Below are 15326 nucleotides of genomic sequence, written 5' to 3'. Positions count from 1 at the left end.
GAATGCGGTCATTCTTTGACTCCTGCTGGTTTGGCGCATGCCACCCTTTGAAGGTCCAGCAGCAGGAAACCCAACTGAGGCGCCTCCTGATGATATCATGCGGCAAGGTATTTAAACCCCCGCCGCACTCCTCTCCCTGCCTCAGCAACAAATCCCCTGCCTAATCTGCTGTATGTGTTGCTCTTCATGTCTTCTTGCCTTGTGCCTTTCCTAGTCCATACCTTGTCTTGCTTTTGCCCTGATCTTTGTCTTGTCTGTACCCTTGCTTTGCTCGTACCTTGCTCGTCTCCTTTGTCTTTCCTGGTCCATCTTGCCCTGCCTTGTCCTCTAGTGTCCTGTTTACCTCAGACTGATTCCCTGGTACTGATTTCTGCTACGGACTTGCCTGTCACCTGGTATTAACCTTTACTATGGACTACAACCCAGCTTCCCACACTGCCAGCCCAGCCCATGTTCTGTATCTGGACTCTGTCTCCCCGACACCACCCCTGACCTCCACTCGTACCTGGACTCTCCTTGACTGCCCCCTTTAGGACATTCGCCTAAGGGCTCAACCTGCAGGGAACAGGGCTGGTATAGGTGAAGCCCCAGCTCCTATCTTAGCAAGGGCATGTCCACCAGCTGTCGGCGTGGGCCTAGTATGTTCACGTACTAGTTTGTGTCAACCACACCACAGCCCAAGGGCTCACAACTTTGACATAAGACTAGATAACTTAAACTAAAGGACCCTACAAAGGTTCTGATTCACGGATTACTGGGGAGTAAAGCCTCAAGGGCTGTACAGTAGACTTCTATAGTAGAGATGAGCTGATGAAAACAAAAAACATGATCTGGGAACCACAAGATCAATAATTGGTGGGGAGTTTTGTGAGACTTTCAAATAATTATTTTCCTGGTTGATGTTTATTTTGCTATTTGCCAGCATATCTATACCTGGGAACTCTCCAGATTTGGCTTGGAGACTCCGGAATTCTAAAAGAATTGCCAGGTCTCTGGGCCAACATCAGAAAACTCCAAGTGCTACTGCAGAAGTAAGCCCTGGAAGAAAACATTACCTGGAATACACAAGGTAGGGGGAGGAGAGATGAAGGAGTGCGTGAGCTCCACATGGGGGAAGGAAAGCAGATTAGATTGGTCGGCCTTGTGGCGCAGAAAGAAGTAGAAGATCCCTCAGTGCAGTGTGGAGAAAGGAAAGCAGAATAGATTGGTCGATTGGCTCACAGGGAAGAGGAAAAAGGAGGAGACTGGTCAGTCCTGAGGGGCAGGAGGAAGGAAGAGGAGACTGGGTGAGTCTAGAGAAGAAAGTTATTGTCACTGGTGGGTTGGGATAAGGAGAGAGAATGTGTGAGCAAGTGTGTGAATGAGAGAGAACAAGTATGTTTGTGTGCGTGAGGGAGCATGGGAGTGAGAGGGAGAAACATGAGTGTGTGGACATGTTTGTATGTAAGAGACTAAGAGGTAGATTTTAAAAGCTTTGCATGCACTAAAACGGCCACATATGCACGTAAGTGGGTTGTGCAGGAGCTAAGCAAATTTTAAATAGCTGGGAAGGACATGCATACATTAATGTATGTGCACCCAGAAAAAAAGGGGCAGGACATAGGCATTCCAGAGGTGGCGCTAGCACTGACTCGCCTAACCCTTAATTTTCCTCAGCCAGCGCACATATGTACAATGCAGTTAGCAGAGACTGTAGTGTACAAATCAACTTCTCTTGTCAGAATTTTCATTGCTTATAAGGTCTAAAATTCTTTAATGATGTCAATTTTAAAAAGAATACCTCTGAATGTGTCTGTAACACCACCCCTCTAACCCAAACACCCTGAATCAAATTGCCCCCTTACAATGGTCCATATAACGAGTGTCAGGCTGAGCCTAAAGAGTCTGTGTCTCTCTCGCTTTCTGTAAGATATGCGTGTAAAGAGGAAAATTAGGTTCTTACCTTTGCTAATTTTCGTTCCAGTAGTACCATGGATCAGTCCAGACAGCTGGGTTATGCCTCCCCTCCAGCAGATGGAGTCAGAGAGAAAACTGAAAGCACCCCCTAGATATACTGGTGTGCCTCCTGCGGTCCTTCAGTATATGCGATATCAAAGCAGAAGGAATGACTTAAGCACTACATACCAAGTCCCCCCACAAAAACTTTTTTTTTTTTTTTTAACCAGTGACTAGATCAAGTAGCCACATCCTTGAAAACAGGTAAAAACCAGAACAACAAACAGGACACCACAAATGTACAACAAGAACACCACAAAATGGCAACCGGCCACATGACACTGTGGCGACCGACACAAGACAAAAAACTGCACTGTAAAACAACAGAATACGAGCGGACTCCCAGAAGCACCAAGGGCGGGCGTCTGGACTGATCCATGGTACTACTGGAACGAAAATTAGCAAAGGTAAGAACCTAATTTTCCTTTCCCAGTACGTACCAGGATCAGTCCAGACAGCTGGGATGTACCCGAGCCGCCTTAACTGGGGTGGGACCCTGAGAGTCCCGCTCGAATCACACTGCTCCCAAAGGACTCTGTAAGAGGGCCACGGACATCAAGTCGATAATGCCTGGAAAAAGTATGCCAGGATTTCCACGTGGCCGCCTTGCAAATCTCTTGACAAGAGACCAAGTGATTCTCCGCCCACGAAGTAGCCTGAGAACGCAGAGAATGAGCCTTGAGCCCAGTGGGAACCGGCTTACCACAGGCAACATACGTAGACGCAATAGCCTCCTTTAACCAGTGTGCAATGGTAGCCTTGGAAGCTGGGAGCCCCTTCCTGGGACCGTTCCACAACACGAAAAGGTGATCCGACTTTCGAAACTCATTGGTAACTTCCAAATAGCGCAAAAGAATCCGTCGAACATCGAGACGTCTCAAATCCCTACCTTGAGAAGACTGGAGGTCCTCGTCCGAAAAGGAAGGCAATTCCACCGTCTGGTTGACATGAAACGTGGAGACCACCTTCGGCAAGAAGGAAGGGACAGTCCGTAGAGAAACTCCCGACGCCGAGATGCGCAAAAAAGGTTCCCTACAAGAGAGAGCCTGAAGCTCCGAAACCCGGCGAGCCGAAGAAATGGCCACAAGAAAAATCGTCTTGAGAGTCAGATCCTTTAAGGAAGCCGCCTTGATAGGTTCAAACGGCGCCGCACACAAACCACGGAGTACCAAGTTCAAGTTCCAAGACGGACAGGGAAGCCTGACGGGAGGACGCAAGTTTCTAACCCCTCGCAGAAACCGTGCCACATCTGGATGACTCGCAAGGGAAGAGCCTTCGACCTTACCCCTCAAGCAGCCCAGAGCCGCCACCTGAACTCGCAGCGAATTATACGCAAAGCCCTTCTTCAGGCCATCCTGTAAAAACATAAGGATATCCGCCACGGACGAACGTCTGGTCGAGATACCCGCCGTGTCACACCAATCATGGAAGACCTTCCAAACCCTCGCGTAAGCGAGTGTAGTGGAAGACCGACGCGCCCGAAGGAGAGTAGACACCACCGCATCCGAATAACCTCTCTTCTTCAACCGCTTCCTTTCATAAGCCAAGCCGCCAGACAAAAATGATCCGCCAGATCGAAAAATACTGGACCCTGGCGAAGAAGATTGGGAAGATGCCCGAGACGCAGTGGGCCGTCGACCGCCAAGTTGACCAGATCCGCGAACCACGGACGCCGCGGCCATTCCGGAGCCACGAGAATCACCGGACCGTGATGTGACTCTATGCGCCTTAACACTTTCCCTACCAGGGGCCACGGAGGGAACACATAAAGAAGAATGTGACGTGGCCACGGAAGGACCAGTGCGTCCACCCCTTCTGACATGTGCTCTCTCCTCCGGCTGAAGAAGCGCACCGCCTTTGCATTTAGACGGGTCGCCATGAGGTCCAAGCGCGGGGTCCCCCAACGCCGCGTGATGAGAGCCATCGCCTCCGACGAGAGCTCCCATTCTCCTGGATCTAGGTGCTGCCGGCTGAGGTAATCCGCCTGAACGTTGTCCACGCCGGCAATGTGGGTGGCCGCGAGACGCTCTATGTGCCGTTCCGCCCAGGACATCAACAGCGCCGCCTCCGTCGCTACTGCTTGGCTTTTCGTGCCGCCTTGTCGATTTATGTACGCCACCGTGGTCGCATTGTCCGACAGAACTCGGACTGCTCGTCCGCGTACCAGTGGTAGGAGGCAACGCAAGGCCAGGCGGACCGCTCTGGTCTCCAATCGGTTGATGGACCAAGTTGCTTGGAGTGCTGACCAGGTGCCCTGGACTGCACGGGACTGGCAGACCGCTCCCCAGCCCGACAGGCTGGCATCCGTTGTCACCACCAACCAGGACGGGGGTTCGAGGTCCACCCCCTGCAATAGATTGTCTGGAGTCAACCACCAAGAGAGACTGGAGCGAGCCGGCTCCAGCAACGGCAATTCGATCCCGTACTCCTCCGAGCGGGGATCCCACCGAGACAGAAGCGCTCTTTGTAACGGACGCATATGCGCAAAAGCCCATTGTACCATCTCCATAGTAGACACCATATGACCAATGACTTGTAAATAATCCCAGACCGTGGGAATCTCGAGCTCCAACAGGCGCCGTACCTGAGTCATGAGATTGAGCATGCGTTGCTGCGGAAGAAAAACCTTGCCCACCAAGGTGTCGAACCGAGCTCCCAGGAACTCCAGGCGTTGGGTCGGCTCGAGTCTGCTCTTCGCAAAGTTGACTACCCAACCCAACTCCTGCAGCTGGTGAACCACTAAGGAGACTGCTCGGGTGCAAGCCGCATGCGACTTCGCTCGGATGAGCCAATCGTCGAGATAAGGATGCACAAGGACGCCTTGGCGGCGGAGGGAAGCCGCTACCACCACGAGAACTTTGGTGAACACCCTCGGCGCGGTGGCCAACCCGAATGGGAGGGCGCAGAACTGGTAGTGGTCCCCCATCACCATGAACCTCAAGTACCTTTGATGCCGTTCTCTTATTCTGATGTGTAGATAGGCCTCTGTCAGGTCCAAAGAAGCCAAAAATTCTCCCTTGTGGACGGCCGCAATAACAGACCGGAGGGTCTCCATTCGGAAGCGAGGCACCCGCAACGCCTTGTTTACTCCTTTGAGATCCAGAATGGGTCGGAAGGTGCCCTCCTTCTTGGGAACCAGGAAGTATATGGAATACCGACCCGTCCGAAGCTGGTCCCGCGGAACTGGAACCACCGCCCCCAGAGCCTGTAGATGAGCGACCGTTTGGGCTATAGCTACTTGTTTTTCTTCCGGGCCGCACGGCGATACCATAAAAAGGTCCCGGAGGGGACGTACAAAATCCAACTCGTAGCCGTACCGAACCACATCGAGGACCCATTGATCCGAAGTAATTTTGACCCACTCCTCCCAGAACCGGGACAGCCGGCCTCCGATAACGGGAACGGAGGAGTGGGCCCGCGCACCTTCATTGTGCGGGCTTGATGGCAGCAAAACCTTGGGAGGAGCCTCCCCGTAGAGGCCTCCTGCCACGAAAGGAAGAAGAAGACCAGGCCTGGGATCTTGTCGCCTGCTGCCGCTGGGAAAAGGAACCCCCTCTTCCCCCACGGAAACGCCTTTGCCCCCGAAAGCGAGTCCTGGCGTTACCAAAGGACCGAGGTTGCCGAGGCTTATCCTCCGGCAGCTTGTAAACTTTGTTGTCACCCAGATCCTTGATGAGCTGATCCAGCTCCTCGCCAAATAGCAACTTGCCCTTAAAGGGGAAGGAACCTAACCTCGCCTTGGAGGTGGCATCCGCCGACCAACGACGGAGCCACAGCAACCTCCTGGCTGAGACCGCCGAGGACATGATGCGAGCCGATGTGCGCAACAAGTCATACAAGGCATCTGCTGTATAAGCAACCGCTGCCTCAACACAATTTGCCTGCTCAGCCTCGCCCGGAGGGAGCTCCTGCATGGTCAGGAGCTGCTGAACCCAGCGGAGGTTGGCCTTCTGCACCAGGCTGCTGCAAGCCGCCGCTCGGACCCCCAGTGCCGCCACATCAAAAATACGCTTTAATAAAACCTCAAGCTTGCGGTCTTGGAGGTCCTTCAACGCTATACCCCCCGTCACGGGGATAGTCGTATGCTTGACCACAGCCGTGACAGCCGAATCTACCGCGGGTGTCGTCAACAGTTCCAATGAATCCTTAGGTAAGGGATATAACTTTTCCATGGCTCGGTTCACACGCAGGGAAGCCTCCGGCAGTTCCCATTCCTTCGAGACAATCTGCAAGACCTTGTGATGGAAAGGAAAAGTCTGAGGGGGGGCCCGAAGCCCCGCCATCGCGATATCCCCCGTAGACGAATCCGCCTCCTGAGGCGGCGTCACTAATTCCAGCTCCTGCAGCACGTGGAGAATAAGGGCACTTAACTCCTCCTTAGCAAACAAACGGAGCACCTGAGGGTCATCCCCCTCTACGGACCCCTGCTCGTCCGTCGTCAGCAAATCCGGAGCCCCCGGGGACTCTGGAGCGGCCCCTGTATCGCTCAGGTCCGCAGCTCCTCCCCCCCGCGGGCGAGGAGCCGTAGCCCCGGCAGACCCCCCCCCGGCGGACTCCCCCGGGGCAAGGAAGTCGTTTTGGGCACCTTCGGGGGAGGGGGCACCTCCGGCTCCCAGCCGGATTCTGCCTGTAAAAACGCCTTGTGCATTAAAAGCACAAAATCCAATGAAAACGGCACCGACCTTTTTAAACCTTTCCTCGTGGCATCCGATGAGGGAGGGCCTCGAGGAGACCCCACATCGGGCTGGGAGCGCGGGCTGCGCGCGTCAGGCGAGGGAGGAGGGGAGTCCTCCTCCTCCGAAGCTGAAAAATCATCCTGCCTCGTGGCCAAGATGGCCGCCGCACTCCTCCCCGAGGGAGGAGGGGCCGAAGACCGGTTGCCTGAGGCGCTGCTGTGCCGCGACGCAGAGGGACGAGGAGAGCGGCTGCGGGCAGCGCTCGGCCCCCCCGAGGGTCCCTCACCCCCGGGAATACATCGGGGGCAGAGACCCTCGCGGGAGAGTCGCGCCCCCGCCTCCCCACATGTCCGGCAAGCCGAGGATCGCGGCATCCGAAGATGGAGCGCTGTGCTGTCAGCGAAAAAAGGCGCCAAAAATCTGGTGAGAAGAAATTTGGAACGCGAGCGCGCGCCGGGTGAACTAGCCACCCCCTCCGGGGTCCGAAAGGCACGGGCAGGCTTTGTACGCGGGGTTAAGCAGGGGAGATCACTGCCTGTCCCCAACAGGTCTTAAATGACTCTTCGTTGTAACTTTTTTTTTTTTTTTTTTAAACCCCCTTCAGGGTCAAATCCCTGGTATTGGGGGGGGAGGGTGACCGGCCCACCGGTAAGCTCTCCCCCAGCCACACGGACACTCAGTCCCGGGAATAAGAGGAGGGTATTACCCTCCGAGCCTGCCCCACGCTGAACTACAACTTCGCAGCGCCAGACAAACACACAAAGACAAACGGGCAGACAGAGGACAGAAAAGACGAACCAATTGATCTTGTCCCTTGTCTCCCCAATTTTCTTCTTTTTTTTTTTTTTTTTTTCTATTTCCCAGTACCAAGAAACTGACCAGACCAGAACCGCAGGTTATGCCTCTCAATCTGCTGGAGTCAGAGAATATACTGAAGGACCGCAGGAGGCACACCAGTATATCTAGGGGGTGCTTTCAGTTGTCTCTCTGACTCCATCTGCTGGAGGGGAGGCATAACCCAGCTGTCTGGACTGATCCTGGTACGTACTGGGAACTACAGATATACACATTTGAAGAGTATTTTATAACCCACGCGTATAATTTATAAAATAGCGCATATCTTTGCGCGCGGCAATATACGAGTGTTTATGGGTGCACGTGGCCCTTTTAAAATCTACCTGTATGTGTGTGGAAGAATGAGAGGAGTGAGCTTGTGTAAGAGAATGAGCCTGTATGTGTGTGAAAGAGTGTATGAGAATGAACATGTGAGAGCGTAATAGAGAAAATGTGTATATTCTGCTGCTGCCTTGCCCCCCCCCCCAATCCACAAGAATCTCATGGTGAGAGGAAATAAAAAGTTCCCAGGTATATCACTATAAGTAAGTAATACTGCTGTTATTGTGTCAGATTCTCAGCCTTCTCGCAATAGGTCAGAAAAAAGAAAAATAAAATCAAGAAAGATTGTTTTTTGTGATTTGTGAAATACTCCATGTAAATAACTTGATTGGCTAACTTATGTGCAATTTTACAAAATTACTCCTGTTGCTACTAGAAATGTGAAATATTAAATGGTTAAACGGTAAGTAAAGTCTTACCATTCATTCTCCATTTAGCCATTTAATAAAATGTGGTTCTATCTGCTGCAAAGGCAGGTAGGAATGAGTCATGGCCCAGGGGCTGACTTCAGTGCTTTCTGTTCATGTGTTCCAAGCCTTGTCCAGGACCATTTCACGTCACGCCACCTTCCTGTCCAGGGTTCCCTGTTGTCAAAAAAGTGCTACTGCTGTCCAGTTTCCCCTTACCACTTAAACAGTCAACCATTTCAATTTTAGTCATTTAGGGGGAAAATTTTCTATCTGATTGGTCCAAAGTCCCATGAATACCTTTTACCCGTGGACTACGACTCAGTTTTCAAAATAAAGTAATATGCATACTTTCACTTAAAATTATCTCAGGAAATGTACCTGCACACAGTTGCACCTGATAATTTATGTGGGTAGTTTCTTGAGAAAAATTACAGGCATTTTTCTAAAAATAAAAAGTATGTGTGTAAGTACAAGTCCCTTCCCTCTGCCTCCCCCCCCCCCCCCCCCCCCCCCCCAAATGCCTCTGCTCATTACTGTTTAAGTTATTTAGGTAGTAGTACTATGTGCAAAAGTTTACCTATACACAAGGAGGACAAATGTAATCAAGCCCTTTTCTTTGGATAATAAATTGTTCTACCCAAAGAAATGACTTTGGAAATTACCCTCTGAAAAGGTTCACTTTTTAAAGGATATTTAGATCTTTACTTGCTGCTCACATATACTGACTATTGTAACTGTCTCTCTTCTGCTGCTATACACATCATACCAGCAGCATCCTAATGATGTCCAACAGAAGGAAAAGATCTAGGACAGGGCTGGGGACACTCAGCATGTATAATAATATGTGTGCGATGATGCTTTCCTTTGCCTTCTTAAGGACCCTGTCTCTCTAAGTTCCTATTTCTTTTTTTTGCTGATTTTTTTTCTGATTGCTGATACTTTCTTCCTTGGTCCCCACTTCTTTCTTGTAGACAGACAGCTGTTCAGCTTGAATGTCCTCAGTGAGAGCTATTCTGAAATGGCGGTAGAGATCAGGCTAAGCATGATCAGAAGGATAGTGATTTCAATGTTTCATTAGAAAGCAGAATCCTCAAATGGTACAAATGATATGGTTCCTATCCATTGCATTTTTGGATATTTCACAAATTCAGAATGTTATCGGATCTGAAAGATCTCAACCACCTTTAACTGAAAAAGACTAGATTTTTTAAACCTGAACATATCTATATCCTATGGAGTTTTTATCTCAGACCCCCATCTCCCCAATCTTAAAGTACAAGTATGGTTTGGAGGCAGCTCACAATTAGATCTATTTATTTATTTATCGAGTTTTATAAACCATCGTTCGGTTTCACCATCACAACGGTTTACAGTTTCGATGTTTAACAGAGTTTCCAAAGATTCATGTGATTGTGAACATAAAATTTGTAGGCTTCTAAACGTAAATCGTATTTCAAACTATGTGATTTCAGTTATGTTTGTATTATGTGCTTGCATTGGTTCCATATGTTTGCATAGATCCAGTCGGGGTGAAGTAATATTTGAGGGTCATTGGGTGCTTTGATAGGCTATGGTAAACATGCATGTTTTTAGTTCTTTTTTGAAGGTTTTTAAGTTATGCTGAGTTCTAAGTTCGGTTGTGAGGGTGTTCCATAGTTTGGGACTTCCTAGGGATATGGCTCTCTTCTGATTCGAGGTAAGTTGTTTGGAACGAGTAGGTGGAATCTTTAAAATACCTTTATTAGCTGATCTGAGGTTTCTGTTTGGGGAGTGTAGTTTTATAGATGTACTTAACCAATTTGTTAAGAACATAAGAACATAAGAAAATGCCATACTGGGTCAGACCAAGGGTCCATCAAGCCCAGCATCCTGTTTCCAACAGTGGCCAATCCAGGCCATAAGAACCTGGCAAGTACCCAAAAACTAAGTCCATTCCATGTAACCATTGCTAATGGCAGTGGCTATTCTCTAAGTGAACTTAATAGCAGGTAATGGACTTCTCCTCCAAGAACTTATCCAATCCTTTTTTAAACACAGCTATACTAACTGCACTAACCACATTCGCTGGCAACAAATTCCAGAGTTTAATTGTGCGTTGAGTAAAAAAGAACTTTCTCCGATTAGTTTTAAATGTGCCCCATGCTAACTTCATGGAGTGCCCCCTAGTCTTTCTACTATCCGAAAGAGTAAATAACCGATTCACATCTACCCGTTCTAGACCTCTCATTATTTTAAACACCTCTATCATATCCCCCCTCAGTCGTCTCTTCTCCAAGCTGAAAAGTCCTAACCTTTTTAGTCTTTCTTCATAGGGGAGTTGTTCCATTCCCCTTATCATTTTGGTAGCCCTTCTCTGTACCTTCTCCATCGCAATTATATCTTTTTTGAGATGCGGCGACCAGAATTGTACACAGTATTCAAGGTGCGGTCTCACCATGGAGCGATACAGAGGCATTATGACATTTTCCGTTTTATTCACCATTCCTTTTCTAATAATTCCCAACATTCTGTTTGCTTTTTTGACTGCCGCAGCACACTGCACCGACGATTTCAGTGTGTTATCCACTATGACACCTAGATCTCTTTCTTGGGTTGTAGCACCTAATATGGAACCCAACATTGTGTAATTATAGCACGGGTTATTTTCCCTATATGCATCACCTTGCACTTATCCACATTAAATTTCATCTGCCATTTGGATGCCCAATTTTCCAGTCTCACAAGGTCTTCCTGCAATTTATCACAATCTGCTTGTGATTTAACTACTCTGAACAATTTTGTGTCATCTGCAAATTTGATTATCTCACTCGTCGTATTTCTTTCCAAATCATTTATAAATATATTGAACAGTAAGGGTCCCAATACAGATCCCTGAGGCACTCCACTGTCCACTCCCTTCCACTGAGAAAATTGCCCATTTAATCCTACTCTCTTTCCTGTCTTTTAGCCAGTTTGCCATCCACGAAAGGACATCGCCACCTATCCCATGACTTTTTACTTTTCCTAGAAGCCTCTCATGAGGAACTTTGTCAAACGCCTTCTGAAAATCCAAGTATACTATATCTACCGGTTCACCCTTATCCACATGTTTATTAACTCCTTCAAAAAAGTGAAGCAGATTTGTGAGGCAAGACTTGCCCTGGGTAAAGCCATGCTGACTTTGTTCCATTAAACCATGTCTTTCTATATGTTCTGTGATTTTGATGTTTAGAACACTTTCCATTATTTTTCCTGGCACTGAAGTCAGGCTAACCGGTCTGTAGTTTCCCGGATCGCCCCTTGAGCCCTTTTTAAATATTGGGGTTACATTTGCTATCCTCCAGTCTTCAGGTACAATGGATGATTTTAATGATAAGTTGCAAATTTTTACTAATAGGTCTGAAATTTCATTTTTTTTTAGTTCCTTCAGAACTCTGGGGTGTATACCATCCGGTCCAGGTGATTTACTACTCTTCAGTTTGTCAATCAGGCCTACCACATCTTCTAGGTTCACCGTGATTTGATTCAGTCCATCTGAATCATTACCCATGAAAACCTTCTCCATTACGGGTACCTCCCCAACATCCTCTTCAGTAAACACCGAAGCAAAGAAATCATTTAATCTTTCCGCGATGGCCTTATCTTCTCTAAGTGCCCCTTTAACCCCTCGATCATCTAACGGTCCAACTGACTCCCTCACAGGCTTTCTGCTTCGGATATATTTTAAAAAGTTTTTACTGTGAGTTTTTGCCTCTACAGCCAACTTCTTTTCAAATTCTCTCTTAGCCTGTCTTATCAATGTCTTACATTTAACTTGCCAATGTTTATGCTTTATCCTATTTTCTTCTGTTGGATCCTTCTTCCAATTTTTGAATGAAGATCTTTTGGCTAAAATAGCTTCTTTCACCTCCCCTTTTAACCATGCCGGTAATTGTTTTGCCTTCTTTCCACCTTTCTTAATGTGTGGAATACATCTGGACTGTGCTTCTAGAATGGTATTTTTTAACAATGACCACGCCTCTTGGACATTTTTTACTTTTGTAGCTGCTCCTTTCAGTTTTTTTCTAACAATTTTTCTCATTTTATCAAAGTTTCCCTTTTGAAAGTTTAGCACGAGAGCCTTGGATTTGCACACTGTTCCTTTTCCAGTCATTAAATCAAATTTGATCATATTATGATCACTATTGCCAAGCGGCCCCACCACCGTTACCTCTCTCACCAAGTCCTGTGCTCCACTGAGAATTAGATCTAAAATTGCTCCCTCTCTCGTCGGTTCCTGAACCAATTGCTCCATAAAGCTATCATTTATTCCATCCAGGAACGTTATCTCTCTAGCGTGACCCGATGATACATTTACCCAGTCTATATTGGGATAATTGAAGTCTCCCATTATTACTGCAATACCAATTTGGTTAGCTTCCCTAATTTCTCTTAGCATTTCACTGTCCATCTCACCATCTTGACCAGGTGGACGGTAGTATACCCCTATCACTGTAGTCTTCCCTGACACACAAGGGATTTCTACCCATAAAGACTCAATTTTGTATTTAGTCTCATGCAGGATGTTTATCCTGTTGGACTCTATGCCATCCCGGACATAAAGCGCCACACCTCCTCCCGAGTGCTCCTCTCTGTCATTGCGATATAATTTGTACCCCGGTATAGCACTGTCCCATTGGTTATCCTCTTTCCACCATGTCTCTGAGATGCCAATTAAGTCTATGTCATCATTTACTGCTATACATTCTAATTCTCCCATCTTACTTCTTAGACTTCTGGCATTAGCATACAAACATTTCAAAGTTTGTTTTTTTTTTGTATTTTTATTCTGCTTTTTAATTGATAGGGATAAGTTAGAATTTTTTAGCTCAGGTGAGTTTTTAGTTACAGGCACTTGGACTACTTTTCTAATTATTGGAACCTCACTGTCGGGATGCCGTAATTCTAATGCATCATTAGTATCCTTTAAAGATACCTCTCTCCGAACCATGCGCTGCTGAGCGACTGTTGGCTTTCCCCTTTGTTCTAGTTTAAAAGCTGCTCTATCTCCTTTTTAAAGGTTAGCGCCAGCAGTCTGGTTCCACCCTGGTTAAGGTGGAGCCCATCCCTTCGGAAGAGACTCCCCCTTCCCCAAAAGGTTCCCCAGTTCCTAACAAAACTGAATCCCTCTTCCTTGCACCATCGTCTCATCCACGCATTGAGACTCCGGAGCTCTGCCTGCCTTTGGTGACCTGCGCGTGGAACAGGGAGCATTTCAGAGAATGCTACCTTGGAGGTTCTGGATCTAATCTTTCTACCTAAGAGCCTAAATTTGGCTTCCAGAACCTCCCTCCCACATTTTCCTATGTCATTGGTGCCCACGTGTACCACGACAGCCGGCTCCTCCCCAGCACTGTCTAAAATCCTATCTAGGTGACGCGTGAGGTCCGCCACCTTCGCACCAGGTAGGCATGTTACCAGGCGATCCTCACGCCCACCCGCCACCCAGCTATCTACATTCCTAATAATCGAATCACCAACTATGACGGCCGACCTAACCCTTCCCTCCTGGGCAGTAGGCCTTGGGGAGATATCCTCAGTGCGAAAGGACAATGCATCACCTAGAGAGCAGGTCCTTGCTACAGGATCCTTTCCTGCTACACCTGGTTGGTGCTCTCCCATTATGAGACCTTCTTCCTCCAAGGCAGCACCAGGGCTGCCAGTCTGAAGTTGGGACTTGACTACTATGTCCCTGAAGGTCTCATCTATATACCTCTCTGTCTCCCTCAGCTCCTCCAGGTCTGCCACTCTAGCCTCCAGAGATCGGACTCGTTCTCTGAGAGTCAGGAGCTCTTTGCATCGCATGCACATGTACAACTTCTCACCGGTGGGTAAAAAATCATACATGTGACACTCGATGCAAAAGACTGGGAAGCCCCCTCTTGCTGCTGGACTGCTGCCTTCATCTCAATTTTGATCAGTTCCTAATTAAGTTTTAGGTTGCTATGGGAGTAGGAATGTGTCTAATTAACGTCCTTTAAATGTATTAGTGAATTTGCTGTATGTCAGATGTTTGATCAGACCTACAGGGGTCTGATCAAACTCTCAATAAAGTTTTTGTTGTTGGTTTGTTTTTGTTTTTTTTGTGAAAGTGGCACCTGCCTATAAATTAAAGGATGAGCTAGGGGTGGGTGGGCGAGGGGTGGGAGGGTTGGGAAATACAAATAGTCTAACTTCAGTTAGTCAGTCAGAGTGACTCACTGCTCTCTTGATTAACAAATGTTGGTACCTATTCAAACCAAATCACACAGGGTTTACATGACTCAGGACTGGGTGGAGTCATCCGTATCTTGCTAGTAACAGCATCCAAGCGGTACAGAGAGAGTTCCAGTCTCTAGAGAAACAGATTAGTCACATGGCCACAACCATCGCCTTTTCAGAAGTGTTACCTGTTCAGGGAAAGGGGAAGGAGAGAATAAGCCATATTGATAACTTCAATGTATGGCTCAAATCCTGGTGTAAGGAACAAAGTTTTGGATTTATTGGGGGCTGGGGCCGTATATAGAACAACAAAAAGCTATATGTCAAAGATGGCTTACATCTCTCTGTGGCAGGAAAAAGGATCCTAAGAGATAGCAAATGTTGCTTAACTGTAACAAGTGTTCTCACAAGTCAGCAGGATGTTAGTCCTCACATATGGGTGACATCATCAGGATGGAGCACAATCACGAAAAACTTCTGTCAAAGTTTCCAGAACTTTGACTGGCCTCTACTGGGCATGCCCAGCATGGCACTAACCCTGCAGCCAGCAGGAGTCCCCCTTCAGTCTTATTTGAAAGCTACAGGCAGTGCCAAAAAATAAAATAACAAAACTTTACGAACCCAACACCACGGGGCGGCGGGCGGGTTTCGTGATGACTAACATCCTGCTGTCCTGTGAGAACACCTGTTACAGGTAAGCAACATTTGCTTTCTCACAGGACAAGCAGGATGGTAGTCCTCACAAAAGGGTGAGTACCGAGCTGAGAATGTCCGAATATGCACCAAATGTACCTAACGGCGTGCAACAGGCACAACTGGGGTGGAATTTGGTAGAGGGCATCCTGAACCC

At 47.9% G+C, this 15326-nt stretch overlaps 1 protein-coding gene across 1 annotated transcript in view; it reads right to left on the bottom strand.

Moving 5' to 3' along the window:
- The window catches only part of LOC115084265 (probable acyl-CoA dehydrogenase 6), a 317847-nt gene that overhangs the window by 73756 nt on the left and 228765 nt on the right, over positions 1–15326 (bottom strand).

Source organism: Rhinatrema bivittatum, chromosome 2 (genome assembly GCF_901001135.1).
Source record: "Rhinatrema bivittatum chromosome 2, aRhiBiv1.1, whole genome shotgun sequence".
Lineage (NCBI taxonomy): Eukaryota > Metazoa > Chordata > Amphibia > Gymnophiona > Rhinatrematidae > Rhinatrema > Rhinatrema bivittatum.
Note: the sequence above shows the minus strand (reverse complement) of the source record. Positions and strands in the feature narration are given on the sequence as shown.